The sequence below is a fragment of the Triticum urartu genome, chromosome 1A, assembly GCF_056163025.1.
Source record: "Triticum urartu cultivar PI428250 chromosome 1A, HENAU_Tu73, whole genome shotgun sequence".
NCBI lineage: Eukaryota > Viridiplantae > Streptophyta > Magnoliopsida > Poales > Poaceae > Triticum > Triticum urartu.
In genome coordinates this window covers 160,045,155-160,055,250 of record NC_141873.1, presented here as the reverse complement: position 1 = coordinate 160,055,250, position 10,096 = coordinate 160,045,155, and the positions used below count along the sequence as shown (strand labels likewise).

Sequence of the window (10,096 nt, the reverse complement as noted above, 5' to 3'; positions counted from 1 at the left end):
AAACTCTACGCTTGGAGGCACAACACGTGTCTTCAAGAATAAAGCTGCATAGTAGACATCAAGTACTATGTTTGTTTTGAGGCCGAAAACATTATGGCAGGGATTGAGCGAGGGAGGGGGAAGACAGAGCAAAAACATCCTAACAAGAAGGTGCAATTCTTCTCGGGAAGAAGGTGTGCCATTGACACCCACACGTCACAAATCCCAGAGTAGACATACTAACAAGTTCACACACAAGTACAACAGGAGAGGTAAACATTCGTATCAAACTCAAGTTCACAGGACACATTCATATTCATAGCCAACATTCACAATCAACAACTCAAAAGATTAATATATACACAAGTTCAGCATGTCTAGGCATCCAAATGGTTGATAAATCACAAGACAATATTCATAGATAATTCACAAAAAGATTCAGATATACACATGTTCAGTATGTTTATGCATCCAAATGATTGAGATCACAACCAATATCATCCATGCACAAACTTTAATTACATAGGGTACATACTGGTAAATGGTGTTCAGTCGGAAGTACTTCTTGCTAAAATTAATGCTTGTACAAGTAAACTTTTGAGTACATAAGAGGCAGCACAGACAATCTGAACTTTGCTTGTAGGTTTATCCTCGAGATAGTGGCCTCGATGCTGAGGGAGGTTTGAGAAACTTGGCCACTACTTTTATCCAACAAGTTTACTGGCTCATCTTGGTCCTGTAGCTCGCCAAAATTCTACATTGCAGACAAGAAAGGAGGCGGTCGATAAAATGAACCACCCAAATTTTTTGTGCAGTTTAACTGAAATGGAACATCCCTGGCATGTAGACTAATTAAGTGCCAGATGAATATACGCGTCAACCAACTTTTCTGGAATCTTTAGACTCCATGCCATATAGTTCGCTACCATATGTGCCAATAACCAAAAGGCACAAGTTGGGACCAAAGACTGGACTGTGTTTTTCTGGGCTATGCGCCAAGCAATATTTTTGGCGTTCACTCTCCTAATACTTGGAGTTTGACAACTGGTTGATGCTGGTTGATACTCGAATGAATATAGGAACTTCTTCTTATCAACATCGATGCTTGTCTGAGTGAACTTTGGAGTACATAGCATCAGCATATGTATTTGTCCATCAGATCTTTTTGTGCAGTTCTACTAAAATCGCCTAATGTAATGATTTGCCTACGAGTCCAGGCTCCAAGTTACTCCTTTATGAAATCGGCAAACAGTAGCATAATACCAAATTACCAATACATATGACAAGCACAATAATCAGGATAAAGACCGGTACCAACCTTATGAGGTAGCATATCAATTACTATTTCCTTCGACTGGAAGCCGAGATAAGAAACTGACAAGAAACGAAGGAAGCAGTTGAGGCAATGAAGCACCCAAAGTTTGTGTGCAGTTCCACCAAAATCGAGCATCCCTGTTGGCACATATATTGAGAGAGTGAGATTACTGCAATAGTGAGACTAGTTGATGAAACATACAGTAACAAATAGAAGCACCCTCATTATCTTAATGGGTAAAGTTAGCAACATAGTAGTCTTGCTTAAACAGAGGTATTAGTTTATTTAATTAGTGCCAATTATCTCAACCCTCAAAGTATTGCCATGTATCATAGGTTGCAAAACTTTAACATGCAAAGATAAAGGAGTTTCTCATGACAGTAGCAACACAGTAGCACGATACAAATAGAGAGGACAACAAACTAATATGGATGAAGGCCTTAGGTGTAACGACCCGAACCTGATAAGATTCGATGTCTTTGTGCTCACTGTGCTCATCCCTGGATCGACTTGCTAGCACACACAGTACATATGAATATCAAATAACAAGTGCATCATTTATTACAACGTATGATCCAGAATTTATTAATTATTACAAACTGAATAGAACATAGCTAGCTTTATTCAATAATAACAGCGGAACGACAGCATAACAAACAATGAGTCCCATCAATATCCACTGGCGAAAATGTTGAGTGAAGACTCGCGACCCTACTGTATCTCACTGATCGTCTGAAAATCCTGCAACATGATAAGTTGCAGCCACAAGGGTCAATACATTGAATGTATTGGCAAATCACACTATATGATATAGCAAACCAACATCCACAAAGCAATGTATGACAAACAAAACGCACAAGTTAGTTTGGAGAAGAATGTCTTCACCTACCTCCACTACCTGAACTCACAACCGTCCCTAATTTACTCGCCCAAGATAACCCAAAGATTCTAAATAAACATGAGAAGAACTTCAGAAGTATCTCTCAAGTGCGCTCTGTCAGTGGCGTGTTCTCTAGGAACAATAGAGAGCTCTGCCAAGGACGCATTCACCTGATTTATGTTCCGAAAACTATACCTCGCGTCAAGTGCGCTCTATCAATGGTGCATTCTCTAGGGACAATAGAGCGCTCTGCGAGTGACGCATTCACCTGGTTAATAATCCCGAGCCTGCGGCTATAAACACTCACCGCTTTCAGGGAATACTCGACACAAACCCACGTTTACCATAGCAAGTTGAACACACCATCACATAACACAATCCATACCAACACATGACCACACGGGATACACATATCAAACCAAACATATATCATAGCATAAAAACCACACATGCACAGTAGAATATAGGATGAGCAAAACTAGAAGTGTAAACTTGCCTTGAAACGCTGTTGAAGTACTCTAACGATTAATTCCGATCCACTCGCACTCCGGACAATCTATACGATTAACGAAGGCACCGATAAATAAACCGTACTCACATAACACCACAATAAAGTCAGCAGCAAGGAATCCAAATAAAAACTTAAATAACAGAACATAGCAGTAGGTATATCTTATCTACATGCTAGTAGGATCACAATGCAAACAGAATCAACTAATTTGGATCAACGGTTTGAAAGATATGGCCTCCGGAAGATTAAATTCAAATTTGAGCAAATTCAAATTTAAACAGTGCAAACATGTGCAAAGTTGGTATTGTGACAAAGTACTGGTTTTTGTGAGTGCATAGGAAAAAGAATCACCTAAATTGGATATGTAGACTAAAAGATATAGCTAAAAGAAGTTAGAGGAAAAATCTGAAAATAAAACAAAAGAAAACTCTATTCTGAAATTACTGCAGCTGTTACTGTGTTGTTTACTGTAGCTATGCAAAGTGTCAACTCGTGATTGCTGGAAGGATCTCCTGTGCGCTCGTGCTCACCGTGTACAGAGGAAAACGGCGGCGGTCTCGGGCGTGGGCGGCGGCGCTCCTCCGGTTGCTCCCCGGCGCAGGTGAGGGGATGGGTGGAGGCGGTGTTCGGCGGAGCGAGGTCGAAGTGCTTGGTTGGTTGCTCCCCTGTGCAAAACAAGATATGAGGGAGATAGAGGATATCAAAGCAAAGATAACAGAGGGGAGGGCATGTTCAGGGACCCTCTATCGATGACGGAAACGGCGATGGCGGAGGTCAACAGCGGTTGAACTCCGCGATATTGGGGCGCAGCGAAACAGCACAGGAAGACAAAATTTTGCCAAAAAAGGCAGAGGAGAAGATGGGGAATATTTGCGAGAAGAACTCGTGAAAGAACAGGAGTTCGTCCTGAGGAAAGAGACGACCTGGCGGGCCCAAGCGTCAGCGGGACAGTTGGAAAAAAACTGCGCGGTGGCTTCAGTCTGCGGTGCTGGTGGGCTTCGGCCCTGCTGCTCCGCTGCGCTCAGGTGAGCAGCGGATAGGAACGGCTGCGTACTGCGAGCCCAAATGAACAGTAAAAGCTTTCTAAAACTTTTATACCGCACAGGACAATTATTGGCAAAAAAATAGCGTATAGATAAATAAAAATATCAGAACACACATTAAAATATTAATACTAATATAAAATACCGTGCACATTTTTAAAACACAAATGCACTTAAAAATATTTTATGCAATACAAGCATATAAAGAGCATTAAAAAATCCTAATATAATCCAAATAATATTATAAACCTTTTCCAACTATATTTAACAAGGAAGAAGTCATGTTATCTCCACTCCAAATATTTTGCCTTGAGTTGAAAAACTCTTTGAATATTCAGAAAATTAAAAAATGCACAGAAATCATGATGAAAAAAATAATGATCCTATTAACATTCCAAATCTAAAAATTTGGGATGTTACATTAGGCCGGTACCAACCAAAGCAAAAAAGCTTATTCAAGTAGTCACGGAAGAGATGATTAAGCACTCACTGGAACCACTCAATAGTATATATTTTTGTGCACTTCCAATGTATGGTTGAAATCACTCTTATTTATCAGTGGTGAGATTATATTGAAAGATTATCAAGAACTTCCAACAGAGTTAAAGCACTGGCTGGGATACAGTTCATTGTATTCTCTTGTATAGTTCCACTAAAATGTACGATTGGCACAACATGATCCTTGTTTGCACAAGTAGGAACAAGGTGAAACCTTCATTATCTTAGTGGGAAAGGATAGAAAGACATTAGCATATTACTTTACAGTAGCATCAAATTCATGATGGACAATAAGCAAAACATTGCCTCATTGAACCAATGGCAATAAATTGACATGCAAAACAATAGCATTATTATGTCATGACACTACCAAGATTCCCTCCCTGCTCCACCACATGATTCACCTCCACAGACACACATACACATGTACATGATTCAACATAGGGTGCTACTAAAGATTTGTTTAACTCCGACGGGAAAATTAGGCAGCAATAAATTAGTGTTACTTAAGTACTCCTAATTAATTAAGTGACCATGCAGGAGAGACAACAGAAGTGGAAGGGCTCCCTGGAGGATCGTCTCACATGTAAGGGATACGTTGCCGGAGCCCTTCAATGGCCTTGACTGAGGCCTCGGCTTCAGCAAGATCACCTTGACACTTTTGATCATGTAGAGCTGGGTCACACATGCATCCAGAATCCAGTTAATTAGTATGATGTGTCATCAACCCAAGTACTACTTTGCTACATTTCTCTATCTATCTCTACTCTACTCTTATAAAAAAACAGAGTTGGTGATGATGGTGTGCCTGCCATCCTGCCCTATAGGCCGTCCGATTTATATCTGATGGATAGGAAGAAAACTATGGCAATTTTGCAATAAGATACCCACACCCCTCTCCACAATTTCAAATAAGGCCTTCCCTCGTTCATCCTTTTCTCTCACAAGATAAACTACTCATACAAATGCATCTTGATGTTACGTACAATGCACGGGCATCTTTCTAGTCTTCCAAGTAAATTAAGACTAGTAGCAACACAACAATACAATACCACTAGCAAGATGTCATGATAACATAGGACAGTACCATCGTGTGATCTTCTTCATTTCCTCCTTCTTATTCTTCTTCATCTTCCTCTTCATGCTCAGTTTCTCTTTCTCCTCACCAGTTGGTGAAACCAAGTACATGATTGGCCTTCTATTTTAGAATTGGTTTTGTCAGTGAGGGAGTACAAGTGTACTAGTAAACAATAGCATTATTTTATCATGGCAGTCACAAAATAGAGATGAACACATGCATTAAATATTATTATTACCTAAAGGAATGTTCTGGTGCCAATATGGATGATGAAGATTGGACCACAGATCTCCCTTTGTGCAGTTCCACTGAAATGAACCAACGGTTCCATTCTGACATTCCAGTTAAACAGCACAAAAGTCACTTCTTTTAAGAAGTGTTTTGTGTAGTGCACCAAAAGGTCGCAATAGCAACGAGGTGAAATGGATATCCCTGCTTGCACAAAAAGCTACAGAGGAAACAGTCAGAGCCTCAAACAATTACTGGCAAAAACAATTGGCTAAACTTGTCATGGCTTATAACAATGGCATGGCTTCACTTTACCAGAGGCATTATGTAAGGGCATATTTATCCCTAAGGTGTTTTGGTGATTGATGACAACGCGTTTGCGGACTAATCGTGTGCCTTGAGTATCCCAGACATTTCATCACTAGGCACAAGATGGTTGGGTGCCCCTCGAAGACTGTTGAAGACGTCGTCTTTTCTACGTTTCTTTTTGGTGGATTTGAGTCGTAGGAAAGCCGTACTATTAAGAGGGGGTCCGCGTCGGAAAGGTTTGGGTGGAATCATCACGTACACGTCTCTTTCTTGTCCCCTCCTTTTCCCTTGGAGCTTCCTCCGCTTTCTCGCCTCCCTGGTTCTGGATGCTGAGTTGGGTCGCGGTAGCAACATCAATCTCAGAACATAGTGGATACTAGGGATCAAACCCTAACAAAACTAACTCGATTACATGATAAATCTCATCCAACCCATCACCGTCCAGCAAGCCTACGATGCAATTACTCACGCACGGCGGTGAGCATCATGAAATTGGTGATGGAGGATGGTTGATGATGACGATGGCGACGAATCCCCCTCTCCGAAGCCCCAAACGGACTCCAGATCAGCCCTCCCGAGAGGTTTTAGGGCTTGGCAGCGGCTCCGTATCGTAAAACGCGATGATTTCTTCTCTCTGATTTTTTTCTCTCCGAACGCAAATATATAGAGTTGGAGTTGGCGTCGGAGGGTTTCCAGGGGGCCCACGAGGTAGGGGGCGCGCCCTAGGGGGGCACCCTCGTGAGAAGGGTGTGGGCCCCCTGGTCTTCATCTTTGGCGAGGATTTTTTTATTGTTTTTTCTAAGATGTTCCGTGGAGTTTCAGGTCATTCCGAGAATATTTGTTTTCTGCACATAAAACAACACCATGGTAATTCTGCTGAAAACAGCGTCAGTCCGGGTTAGTTCCATTCAAATCATACAAGTTAGAGTTCAAAACAAGGGCAAAAGTGTTTGGAAAAGTAGATACGACGGAGACGTATCAACTCCCCCAAGCTTAAACCCTTGCTTGTCCTCAAGCAATTCAGTTGACAAACTGAAAGAAAGAAAGAAAAACTTTTACAAACTCTGTTTGCTCTTGTTGTTGTAACTATGTCAAGCCAGCATTCAAGTTTTCAGCATATATCATAACTAACCACATTTGCAATAATTCTCAGGTCTCATGATTACTCATATCAATAGCATAAGCAACTAGCAAGTCATAATAATAAATCTCGGATGACACCACTTTCTCAAAACAATCATAATATGATATAACAAGATGGTATCTCGCTAGCCCTTTCTGAGACCGCAGAACATAAATGCAGAGCACCTTTAAAGATCAAGGACTGACTAGACATTGTAATTCATGCTAAAAGAGATCCAATCATAGTCATACCCAATATAAATTAACAGTGATGAATGCAAATGACGGCTGTGCTCTCCAGCTAGTGCTTTTTAATAAGAGGATGATGACTCAACATAAAAGTAAATGGATAGGCCCTTCTCAGAGGGAAGCAGGGATTTGTAGAGGTGCCAGAGCTCAGTTTTGCAATAGAAATAAATTGTATTTTGAGCGGTATACTTTCATTGTCAACGTAACAACTAAGACATGGCGATATCTTCCATGTTAAACACATTATAGGCGGTTCCCAAACAGAATGGTAAAGTTTATACTCCCCCTCCACCAACAAGCATCAATCCATGGCTTGCTCAAAACAACGAGTGCCTCCAACATACATCAGGTCCCAGGGGGAGTTTTGTTTGCAATTAATTTTGATTTAGTTTGCATAAAGCATGGGACCGGGCATCCCGGTGACCAGCCATTTTCTCGTGAGTGAGGAGCGGAGTCCACTCCTCTTGAGAATAACCCGCCTAACACGAAAGATAAGGACAGCCTTTGTTGATACATGAGCTATTCGAGCATACAAAACAGAATGTTTATTTGAAGGTTTAGAGTTTGGCACATACAAAATTACTTGGAACGACAGGTAGATACCGCATATAGGAAGGTATAGTGGACTCATCTGGAATAACTTTGGGGTTTAAGGGATTGGATGCACAAGCAGTATTCCTGCTTAGTACAAGTGAAGGCTAGCAAAAGACTGGGAAGCGGCCAACTAGAGAGTGACAACAGCCATGTACATGCATTAAAATTAATAAACATTGGATGCAAGCATGAGTAGGATATAATCCACCATGAACATAAATATCGTGAAGGCTATGTTGATTTTGTTTCAACTACATGCGTGAACATGTGCCAAGTCAAGTCACTTAAATCATTCAAAAGAGGATACCAGCCCATCATACCACATCATAATCATCTCAATAGCATGTTGGCATACAAGGTAAACCATTATAACTCATAGCTAATCAAGCATGGTACAAGCAACTATGATCTCTAATTGTCATTGCAAACATGTTTATTCATAATAAGCTGAATCAAGAACGAGGGACTCGTCATATTTACAAAAACAAAAGAGGTCGAGTTCATACCAGCTTTTCTCATCTCAGTCAGTCCATCATATATCATCTTAATTGCCTTTCACTTGCACGACCGAACGGTGTGAATAATAATAAGAGTGCACATGCATTGGACTAAGCTGGAATCTGCGAGCATTCAATAAACAGGAGAAGACAAGGCAACATGGGCTCTGGGTTAAATCAACAATAATGCATATAAGAGCCACTTCAACAATTTAATTATGGTCTTCTCCTACTGACCCCCAAAGAAAAGAAAAGAAATAAAACTATTTACACGGGAAAGCTCCCAACAAGCAAAAGAAGAACGGGAAATATTTTTGGGTTTTCTTTTTAATTATTACTACTACAGTAGAAAAAAATAAACTACTACTAATTTTTTTTGGTTTTTCTTAAGGTTTAACAAACACACAAGAAGAAAGAAGGAAAAAGAAAATAAACTAGCATGGATATTACAGTGAAAAAGTATGAGCACCGACCTCTAGCAATGAGTGTGTGTGAACATAAATGTAATGTCGGTGAGAAATACGTACTCCCCCAAGCTCAGGATTTTTGCCTAAGTTGTTCTATGGCCACGGCTGGCCTGGCGGATATCCGTAATAATAGTTGTTGGGGTCGTACTGTGATGAGGAGGAATAGTTGGGATCATACTGATGTGCAGCGGTTATTGCCTGCTATGCTGCAGCGTGGAGTCAAGCTGCCTCCGCTCTCCTCTCGTACTCTTCTGCTTCCTCTCTGGTAATAACATATCTTCCTTTTTTCTGTGAATCAAAGAAGGCAGGAGCAAGGAGAGTAATACGGAAAACACGTCGTTTATCAAAAATTAAACGATATAAGAGAGGTGATTCAGGCCTCTCGACAAACTGGTGCGAAGCCATAGATTCATAATCTAAATATGCAGGAGGCAACTCCATATCGCCCTCACGAATGTCTATCTCAAGAAAATGAGCTAAGCGGGTTGCATAAATTCCTCCAAAGAAATCTCCATTATGTCTATTATGATGCAACCTACGAGCTACAATGGCTCCCATATGATAAGATTGGTCTTCTAACACAACACTCCTAAGAATGCTAAGATCAGGGACCCACATGTGGCATGCTTCATCCTTAGCATTTATGCATCTACCGATGAAGAGAGCAAAATAATGTATAGCAGGAAAGTGAATGCTCCCTATGGTAGCCTGTGTTATATCTCTAGATTCCCCTACAGTTATACTAGCAAGAAAGTTTCTAAATTCAGATTTAGGGGGATCCCTAACACTACCCCATGATGGAAGTTCGCAAGAAGAAGTGAAATCCTCTAGGTCCATGGTATAAGATTTGTCATAAAGATCAAACATGACTGAAGGAGAATTACGTGAAGATGAATACTCAAACCTCCTCACAAAGGAACTTGTGAGATCATAATACTGGGGGCATTTGTTAGCCTCAAAATCCTCTAGACTGGCATTGCGCAAATATGCTTTGAATTCTTCTTTAATTCCCACACGGTCCATAAAATTTTCTGACGGACATTCGCAAGGCCGTACTGGAGCGTCTCTTGGTGGATCCTCGTCAGCATCACGCATAGCAATCCTGGGTCCTTGCTTCTTAGAGGAACCACCTTGGAACATCATCCTAAACATATTGTTTTTCTCTGAAAAATTCTGAAATTTTTAGTAACTTCAAAATAAAAGTAAACCAACTTCAATAAAACTGATAGCAACTACTCCTACAAGTGCCTAGAGTCTATATCAAGCATTAGAACTACTTGGAACCATATAAATTTGACATGCAAGCTCAAGAACATGGTCACCTAT

At 40.7% G+C, this 10,096-nt stretch overlaps 1 long non-coding RNA gene across 1 annotated transcript; it reads right to left on the bottom strand.

Annotated features, from left to right (window-relative positions):
* Positions 1 to 442: 442 nt before the first annotated feature.
* LOC125519819 (uncharacterized) lies at positions 443 to 3,599 on the bottom strand. Its single transcript, XR_007288332.2, has 6 exons — positions 3,426 to 3,599; positions 3,216 to 3,350; positions 2,671 to 2,730; positions 1,755 to 2,035; positions 1,298 to 1,431; positions 443 to 733 (listed from the first exon to the last, which is right to left on the bottom strand). It is a non-coding gene; the product is annotated as an uncharacterized LOC125519819 (long non-coding RNA).
* Between the last annotated feature and the right edge of the window lie 6,497 nt (positions 3,600 to 10,096).